Source organism: Pogoniulus pusillus, chromosome 1, assembly GCF_015220805.1.
Source record: "Pogoniulus pusillus isolate bPogPus1 chromosome 1, bPogPus1.pri, whole genome shotgun sequence".
In the NCBI taxonomy this organism is placed as follows: Eukaryota; Metazoa; Chordata; class Aves; order Piciformes; family Lybiidae; genus Pogoniulus; species Pogoniulus pusillus.
Window position 1 is genome coordinate 59,323 of NC_087264.1, and position 9,553 is coordinate 68,875.

Genomic DNA, 9,553 nt, shown 5'->3' on the forward strand with positions numbered 1-9,553 from the left:
CTGCTACTGCTTTACCATTCAATACAGTCTTTGACAATGCTTATTATTCCCCTCACAGAAGATTTCCACTCTACCAAGGACTTTCCTCCTATTCAGATCTGCAGAGACAGAAGTGCTCCTCTAATTACTTACCATTAAGAATCCAACACAGTGCAACACTCATCTTGAAAGCTCATACTGGAAGTGAGAGTAGTTTACCAGGATAAAACAATGTACTTAACATATCTCTAAGTAAAAAGTAACCAAGTAGAGCTGGCAAGAAGGCTGCGATCAAGTGATCAACATAAACTACTGATATGGCAAAATATCCTGAAATCTAACTCCTTTACCTAGATTTGTTTACTTTAGAGTGCAATAACATGCTGATGAGCCATCAAGATGAAACTACTAAAGCTTTTCCAATCAAAACTCAAGCCAACAGGCCCAGGCCAACCTCATGAAATTCAACAAGGCCAAGTGTAAGGTCCTACACCTGCATCAGTGCAATCCCAAGCACAAATCCAGGCTGGGTGGTGAATGGCTGAGAGCAGCCCTGAGGAAAAGGACCTAAGAGTCTGGGTTGGTGAAAAGCTCTCAACATGAGCTGGCAGTGTGCATATGCAGCCCAGACAGCAACTGTGTGCTGGGTTGCAGCAAGAGCAGTGGGGCCAGTAAAGCAAGGGAGGGGATTCTGCCCCTTGCCTCTGCTCTCCTCACACCCCACCTGCAGTCCTGGGGGCAGTTCTGGAGCCCCCAGCACAAGAAGGACATGGAAGTGTTGGAGCCAGTGCAGAGGAGGCTACCAAGATGCTGAGAGGGCTGCAGCAGCTCTGCTCTGAGCACAGAGTCTGATCAGTGAGCTCACTGCTGGCTGCAGCTACCTGGAGGGAGGCAAAGTCCTACAGCTGTGCTGCTCAGGGACATGCTTTAGGGGTGACCTGGCAGTGCTGCCTTAAGGGCTGCCCTGGATGATTTGGAAGCTCTTCTCCAACAGCAACCACTCCATGCTTCTACTCCTCAGAACCGGTGCACCTGACTGCCAGAAGGAGCACAAACTCCACACAAAGCCTTACCTGACCCAGCCTCTTTGGCCACCTGCGTCTCGTGGGGGATGTTCCTCAGCATCTGCTCCTCCCGCATGAGCTGGTGCTGGGCTGAACCCTCCTGCTGCCTGGGGAACGGCCATGCTGCTCCTGCTGCTCCTTCAGCTCATGCCATGCTTGCTGGAGAGAGCTGCAGAACCCAACGGCAGCACAGATTGACACGGAGGGGCTCTGGCAGCAGCAGCTTGAGTGCAGGCAAATCCATCCCTGCAGCTGAGCACAGACATTGCTTTGGCCCGGAGCCGCTCGCAGTGGCGCCTGGAGGACCTCGGAGGCCTAGAGCGGCTTTGACCAGCGAGAGGAGAGCCCAGAGCGTCGCCTGCCAGCCGGAAGTGACGGCACGGAGGCAAGATGGCGGCGCGGAGCGAGCTGCTGCGGCTGTACCCAGCCCGGGGGGGGTCTTAGGCGGAGTTGGGGGGTCCCGGGAGGGGTCCGAGAGGGCTCGGGGGGGAGCGGGGGAAGGGGCTGGGGGGTTTTGGAGAGTCCCAGAGGGGCTTCGGGGGGGCCCCAGGGGGGTTTGAGGAGTCCCGGGGGGAGGGATGAGGTGGCTGGGGGGGGGCGAGCAGTGGGGGGAGGGTCTGGGGATGAGTCAGTGGTTGCCAGGGGCACTTGGGGGGGGTCGCAGGGCGATTTGGGGGGGGTCCGAAGTGGCTGAAGAGGGTAGGGGGAGGGTCTGGGGGTGTTGTAGGCGGCCCCGGGGTTGGGGGGGTTTGGGGGCGCCTTGGGAAGGGTCCGAGGTGGCTGGGGGGAGGGGGCAGTGGAGCAGAGGGAGGGTCTGGGGGTGTCATGGGGGTCCCCGGGTGAGGTTTTGACGGGGGTCAGAGGTGGCTGGGGGGGAGGGGAAGGGTCTGTGGGTGCCATAGAGAGTCCCAGGGGTGCCTGGGGGGGACTGGGAGCAGTGGGAGGGGACTGGGGGGACGCTGGGGGGTGCTGGGGTCCCTCCCCCGAGGCTCCTTGACCTGCCCTGCCAGGGAGGTGCTGCTGCCGCTGCCTGCTGGCCTGGCACAGGTGGCACTGAGGGCGCTGGGCCCAGGCCTGCAGCCCCCAGCCCGGCCCTGGGGGAGGCCTCAGCAGCGCCCCCAGGCCAGGCTGCAGTGCTGCGGGGACAAGCTGAGGGCCTGAGTGGGCACTGGGGGGCGCTGGGCGGGGACGGGGAGGGACTGGGGGATTAGTGGGGGCATACAAGGAGGTGAGTGGGGGTCTCTGGGAGGCCAGTGGGCGGGTCTGGGGGTCCCTGGGTGGTCCCTAGGAGGGTCTGAGGGTCTCTGGGAGGGTCTGGGGGTCCCCGAGAGGTCATCAGAGGTCCCTGAGAGGTTATTGGAGGTCCCTGGGAGGGTCTGGGGGTCCCTGAGCCCTCCCCCCACAGGCTCTGGGTCTCCCGGGGGGCTGGAGGCCTGCGGGGGGAGATCTCCTCCTTCCTGGAGCTGCTGGGGCTGTGCTGGAGACCATCGAGCGCTTCGGAGGGGCGGGGCAGGGGCAGGCCCCGCCCACGCCAGAGGACGCACCAATCAGCTGCTGACCCTCCCCGTCCTAACCAGTCATGCGTGTGTCCCCCCCAATAAAGCACCAAACTCTGCCAGGTGGACCCTGCCTTCATTTATGCAAATGAGGGGGCGGGGCACAGGGGTGACCATGCCCACAGCCCCCACAGGATCCACCAATCAGCTGCTGACCCTCCCGGTAACCCCTCCCCAACCCCCAACACATCTCCAGGGTACTCAAAGGCAGAGCCTGATATTGAAATGTATGCAAATGAGGGAGGCAGAACAAGTGGCAAACCACACCCATCACATTCCACCAATCAGCAGCCACCTCCTGAACTCCTCCTCCAAAGGAAGCTCCAAATCTGTCACCATATAATTAGTTACTGTGGGGCGGGGCCAGGCACAGCATGGGGAGGGGGCGTGGCTATGGAAAGGGGGTGTGGCTATGCAAATAAAGAGGCAGCAACCAGAGCCAGGCAAGAAAGGCCAGGGAGGGGGCGTGGCTCCGCCAGCCCACTCCTCCCGCAGCAGCAGACCCCTGCAGAGCCCTGCAGTGCCCTAGAGACATCTCCAGACTCCTACAGACAACTTCAGACCTTTCCAAGGGCTCTGCAGACCCTTACAGACCCCTGCAAACTCTTCACACCCCTAAGACCTCTACACACAGCCACAGCCTCCTCTGCAGAGCCCTGCAGCCCCCTCCACACCTTCAATGGATTCCTGCAGACACTTAACAGATGCCTGACAGAGCTCCACAGACCCCTGCAGACCTTTACAAGATGCCTGCAGACACCTGCGGGCCCAGAACAGAAACCTCCACACACCTGCTGAATGCTACAGACACTTGCACACCCCTCCAGCCTCCTAGAGACCTCTAGGGACCCCTCCCGACCTTTCCATAGAGCCCTGCAGACCCCTGCATGTCTTTAAGAGGCCCCTAGAGACCCCCACAGACCTCTACAGACTGCCAGAGAACCCTACAGACCCCTACAGACACCTCGAGACCTTTGCAAGGCACCTCAAGACCTTCACAGCCTTTTGAGACACCTACAGCACCACAGACACCTCTACAGACCCCTAACCACCTCCACAGACACCCAGAGAGCTCCACAGACTTCCAGAGAGCCCTCCAGGCCCCTAAGGGTACCTACAGATGCCTCCAGACCCCCGCACACCTCTGCACACTCAGAAATGCCTCCAGGCCTTTTAGAAGACCCCTGCAGACACCTACAGACCTGGGCAGACTCCTACAGCTGCTTGCACAGCCCTGCAGACACCGACAGGCTCCTCCTGGCCTGCAAGCTCACACCATGTGCTCGCACTCAGCTTCTCCCCAGCACCCCCAGGGCTGCTCTTTATCGCCTCCGCCCCCAGCCCGCAGGCACAGGCAGGCTTCCTCCCGCCCACACGCAGCACCCTGCCCTTGCTCTCCTGGAACCTCACAAGCTTCGCCTGGGCCCAGCTCCCCTGCCTGCCCAGGTGTTTCCTGGATGCCATCCTGCCCCTCTGCTTGCTCTCCAGCACCACTCAGCTTGGGGCCATCTGCAAACACGCTGCCAGTGCACCTCTATCTCATTTGGGACAGTCACACTTTAGAGACACTGGACAAAAGTGTCCTGGAGCCAAAGAACTCCTTCACTGAATGCAGACACCTACAGACCCCTCCACACCTTTAACAGACCACTGCAGCCCACTGCAGAGCCCTCCAGACCTCCACAGACCCATTAAAAGGCACCTCCAGACCCAGGCAGACCTCTACAGAGAACTAACAGAGCCCTGCAAATCCCTACAGGCATCTACGGACCCCTGCAGCTGCCTGCAAACACATACAGATCCCTACAGAGCTCCCCACACCCATCCAGACCTCTCCAGATATTTAACAGACCCCTGCACACATCTACAGACCCCTCCAGAGCCTTCACTGATGCCTGCAGGCACCTACAGACCCACACAGAAACCTCCAAACACCTACTCAACTCTACAGACCTCTGCAGACTCTCTCAGACCCTGACAAATAGCTACAGACCCCTTCACACCTCTGCAGACACCCACACTCACCTACACACCACCACAGACATGGACAAAGCTCAACAGGCACCTGCAGACCCCTCCACACCTTTAAAAGCTGCCCAGAGACTCCTACAGAACCCTGCCAAAATCTACAGACCCTGACAGAGCTCTGCAGACCCCTCCAGACATTTGAAAGGTGCCTGCAGACCTCCACACACCCCTAGAGACAGCTGCAGGCACCCACATTCCTCTACAAAGCTCTAGAGACCTCTACAGACAGCTACAGACCCCTCCAGACATTTAAGAGGTGCCTGCAGACCCCTGCAGCACCCTAGAGACATCTACAGACAACTTCAGACCTTTCAAAGGTGTCTGCAGACCCTTAGAGATCCCTGCAAATTCTTCACACCCCTCCACTAACCCTTGTTGCAGAATGGCTAAAGGAAAATGGACATGACTTAGAAGTGGGCAAGCAGGATGAGTATATGGAACTAAATTAAGGCTGTGCTAGGCCACACAGAAACAAAGACATATTGAATAAACAAAGGCAGCATTTAATATAACTAGCCAGGGAGGCACTGTCCTTGATGAGTCAGCAGACAACTCAAGCAGAGCAAATGGGGTATTTAGGGATTCAGCCATTTAGCTTCTTACATGTATGCATAAATTATCTGTAACACATATAAGCGTGTGGCTACTAAATAAAGTTGTCACTCGCTTTTGATCCACACTGGATTGTGCAGTGTCCTTGCACAGTGAGTTCAGCCCTTCTCCGCGAGATCTGCCTCCCTGCAAACCCTAACCTGTCAGCACCTCCCAGCAGCAGGGAACAGAGAGAAGCACTCCACAGCCGTTTGCACGAGAGGCTTTCTGCTCATCCAGCTGCTCTGTCAGCATCTGCATTGGACAGAATCTTCAGCTACTAGGTCAGAGCTCTGACTGAGCAATCTCCTTTTCAACCCTTCCCTCCTGGCAGACACAGACAAACCCTACCTGGAGCCCACAGGAGCCGAGCCAAAGGAGATCACCCTGCCAGGCTGCAGGGCCAGGCTGCAGCGGCACCAGCGTCCGTGCTGACGGATTCACCGCAGCAGCTGGGGCCCTCGTGCCCATCCTGCTGCTGCTGCTGCACATCTGGCTGGCTTGGCCAGTGGAGTGGAAAGCAAAGTGCAAACCTGCCAAGAGTGAAACAACCAAGGACAAAGCTCAGTTACTCACACTGTGAAGGTGAGGGCACGCTCCTATGCCCCCAGTAAAAACACTGCCAAAGCATTTCATTTTCCACTGCCATGCACTGACCTTGCAGAGCTCTGAGCTGATCCCACTCCAACACTCCACCTCCAGTGCACAGTCAGCTCTGACTGCAGGGTGCTGCCATGTGGGCCATGCACACACAGGAGGGACGCCTGGCCCCCAGCACTGCCCAGCAGACATGCTCCTGAGCTGCCAGGGACACGTACCAGTGACAGCCAGACAGAAATAAAGCACGTCAGAGCACCCCACCAGAAGATGGGAAAGACAACCCCTGACACTTGGTTGCCTTTTTCACACACACAACAAACGAGCTGCTCCGAGAGCCCTGACAAAGGCTTTGCTCTTTGGCAGTGGCTGCTCAAGCCATGCAGATCAGGCTGGAAGTGACACGACTGTAACTTTTTTGGTAAAGCTTCATTTATGACAGAAAAGGGATCAGTGAGATCAGAGACGGCCCAGATGCTTTGGCACCTGGGAAAAAAACAACCAAACCCAAACCAACCAACCCAACACAAAAGACACAAGGAGCAAAGGCTCCACTGCACCAGCACCAACTGCACTGTGGCACAGGCTGCTGGCACAGCTGCCTTTCTGCCCAAGCACAGCCCTGAGCAGCAAGTGGCACAGCTGCACAAGTGAACTGCTTTGGCCAGCACAGCAACGAGGCCCAGGCAGCTCTGGCTTCTGGCTGCCACCTCCTGCACAGTGCCCCCAGAGTGCCCCTGAGGGGAACAGCTCCCCAAGGGAGACCTTAGCTGCAGCAGCACTGCCCAGCAGTCTCTCCAGGGCAGAGGCCTCTCCCCACACCTGAACACCCCCTTCAGTTTTCACTCCCTCACACCCTGAGCTTCTCCTCTGCAACCATCAGCACACTGAAAGGCCTAAGAGAAGGCTTTAAGCAAGGCTGGCACTTGGCACCAACTCACCACAGACACATTTCTGCCCCCACAGCCACAGGAAATCCATTTCTGAACCAGCTGCAAGCAGCAATTGCATTTCAAACAGCTCCACGGCCTGGTACCAAAGCATCCCACCCTGCCAGGGCTTGGGGCTGAGGCTGAGTGCAGATCTGCAGCTGGGCTGGGGCAAAGCAGTTCAGCTCCCTGCAAAAAGAGAGAACAAACACAGCAGAGAACTCTCACCCAGGCACAAACAACAGAGACAGAAAGAGGGAGGCAACCTCCAGAGGACCCCAGGCCAACTTAGATGCTCACAATGCCCCTTCTGATGCCCCAATGCCCCTTCTGATGCCCCTGAACCCTGCTGCATGACCCCAGGCCCATTTTACCTGTCCCCAGACCCTTTTGAGGGCCCCCAGGCTCACTGCAGATGAGCCCAGAAGCCTCTAGCACAGCCCCAGACACCTTTAGAGATCCCCAGAACCTCCTCTAGACATTCACAGATCTCCCTTAGATGCCTCCAGACTCACTTTAGATCCAGCCCCACCGCTTTAGATGCCCCCAGACCACTTTACATGTGCCCAAAAGACCTCTTGATACTCACAGACCCATTTTAGATGCCCCCAGATCCCCTTTGGCCCCCTCAGAATCCCCTTAGGAGCCCCCAGATGGCCTTTAGCTGCCTCCAAACCCTCTTCAGACGCCACTCAAGCCCCTCAGCAGCACCTGGCAGCAAGCAGCAACTTGCCAGGTCCCTCTCAACTCCTTCAGGACCCTGCAGAGGGACCCTTGGAGCACCAAAGGGCTTCCCCCAGAGACCCCCAGACACCTCTGTATGACCCCAGAACCCTTTAGATGCCCTCAGATCCCACTTGGATACCCCCACACTCACCTCACATGTACACAGACCCCTGCACAGGCTTACAGACCCTTTCTGGGGAGCCCAGAACCCCTCCAGATGCTCTCAGACTCCCTATACAAGCACCCAGATCCTCTGTGTCACCCCCAAAGGCCTCTGCACACCCCCAGACTGCCCTGACACCCCGCAGGGGGCATGGCTGCAGGTCCCAGGCCCTCAGGGGACACTGAAACACAGAGCAAGACCTCCCTAAACCCTGGGGCACCCCAAACTCGACACCCCACAGCTCCACAGACGAGCCCAGATACTGTGAGGGCTTCGCAGAGAGCCCCAAACCTCACTGAGAGCATCCCCAGCTCCTCTGGGATCCTCCAGACACCCCCAGGAGCCCCCAGGGGAAGACTGAGAGGCCTCACAGCCTCCTCGGGTACCCACAAACCCCTTCAGATGCCCCCAGACCCCTTCAGATGCCCCCAAAAGACCTTTCGATAGCCCTCAGACCCCCTTGTCACTCCCCAAACCCCTTTAGATGCCCCCGGCTCACCTGCAGGTGCCGGCAGGGCAATGGCTGGCAGGTCCAGGCACACCTGGACACTGAAAGCAGAGGGGAACACCCCCAGATCCTTAGCTCCCCAAGCCCCGAGACTCCACAGCTCCACAGCAGACCCCACATACCATGGGGACCCCACAGAGACCTCTAAAGAGCTCACTGAGAACCACTCAGATCCCGCCCGAATCCTGCGGCACCCACAGAGGCCACACAGCTCCAGAGACCCTGCCCAGCTCCTTTGGGACCCTCCAGGAGCCCACAGGGGAAACCCGGAGGCTTACAGGCGCCTCCATGTGCCCCACGGCCCTTTGGACGCCTCCCAGCCTGCCTTGCATGTCCCCAGGCCCTTTGGACGCTGCCAGACCCACTTTAGGTGCCCGCACACCCTCTCAAGAGGGGCGGCAACGCTGAGCAGCTTCGGGGCACCTCCGGCCCCTGGGAAGCAGCTCCGCCGGGCCCTGTTCTGACTGACAAAGCAAACCCAACACGCAGTAAGCAGAAGCTCTCTGCCGCCGCCTCGGACACACCCCCGCATTTCACAGCCCTCTGCGGCTCCGCTCCCGCTCCACGCCGCTGACACCGGAGCCTTTCCTCCACAGGCCTCAAAAGCTCCGTTCCACCTGGCACGGTGTGCTATGTGCGCTACTAGAAACGACAGCCGAAGGAAACGCCGCCTCTGCCCGCTGCCCGCCCGCCTCCGGCCGCTCCTGGCCGCTGCCCGCCCGCCTCTGGCCGCTCCGGCCGATCCTGGCCGCCTCTGCCCGCTGCCCGCCCGCCTCCGGCCGCTCCTGCCCGCTGCCCGCCCGCCTCTGGCCGCTCCTGCCCGCTGCCCGCCCGCCTCTGGCCCCTCCTGCCCGCTGCCCGCCCGCCTCCGGCCGCTCCCGGCCGCTGCCCGCCCGCCTCCGGCCGCTCCCGGCCGCTGCCCGCCCGCCTCCGGCCGCTCCCGGCCGCTGCCCGCCCGCCTCCGGCCGCTCCCGGCCGCTGCCCGCCCGCCTCCGGCCGCTCCCGGCCGCTGCCCGCCCGCCTCCGGCCGCTCCCGGCCGCTGCCCGCCCGCCTCCGGCCGCTCCTGGCCGCTGCCCGCCCGCCTCCGGCCGATCCTGGCCGCTGCCCGCCCGCCTCTGGCCGCTCCGGCCGATCCTGGCCGCCTCTGGCCGCTGCCCGCTGCCCGCCCGCCTCCGGCCGCTCCTGGCCGCTGCCCGCCCGCCTCTGGCCGCTGCCCGCCCGCCTCTGGCCGCTCCGGCCGATCCTGGCCGCCTCTGGCCGCTGCCCGCCCGCCTCTGGCCGCTCCTGCCCGCTGCCCGCCCGCCTCTGGCCGCTGCCCGCCCGCCTCTGGCCGCTGCCCGCCCGCCTCTGGCCGCTCCTGCCCGCTGCCCGCCCGCCTCTGGCCGCTCCTGGCCGCTGCCCGCCCGCCTCT

At 60.6% G+C, this 9,553-nt stretch overlaps 2 long non-coding RNA genes across 6 annotated transcripts; one reads left to right on the forward strand and one right to left on the reverse strand.

The window, feature by feature from the left end:
• Positions 1 to 737: 737 nt before the first annotated feature.
• LOC135191005 (uncharacterized) lies at positions 738 to 7,049 on the reverse strand. 5 transcript variants are annotated; one of them, XR_010308863.1, is made up of 4 exons: positions 6,757 to 7,049; positions 5,570 to 5,751; positions 3,802 to 5,473; positions 738 to 1,295 (listed from the first exon to the last, which is right to left on the reverse strand). It is a non-coding gene; the product is annotated as an uncharacterized LOC135191005 (long non-coding RNA). The 5 variants fall into 5 exon arrangements; XR_010308821.1 differs by lacking the exon at positions 6,757 to 7,049 and adding an exon at positions 5,876 to 5,962; XR_010308879.1 differs by lacking the exon at positions 6,757 to 7,049 and having other exon boundaries at positions 739 to 1,295; positions 3,802 to 4,602; positions 4,683 to 5,473; positions 5,570 to 5,899.
• LOC135192828 (uncharacterized) lies at positions 5,721 to 6,098 on the forward strand. Its single transcript, XR_010309083.1, has 2 exons — positions 5,721 to 5,803; positions 5,883 to 6,098. It is a non-coding gene; the product is annotated as an uncharacterized LOC135192828 (long non-coding RNA).
• Positions 7,050 to 9,553: the final 2,504 nt, after the last annotated feature.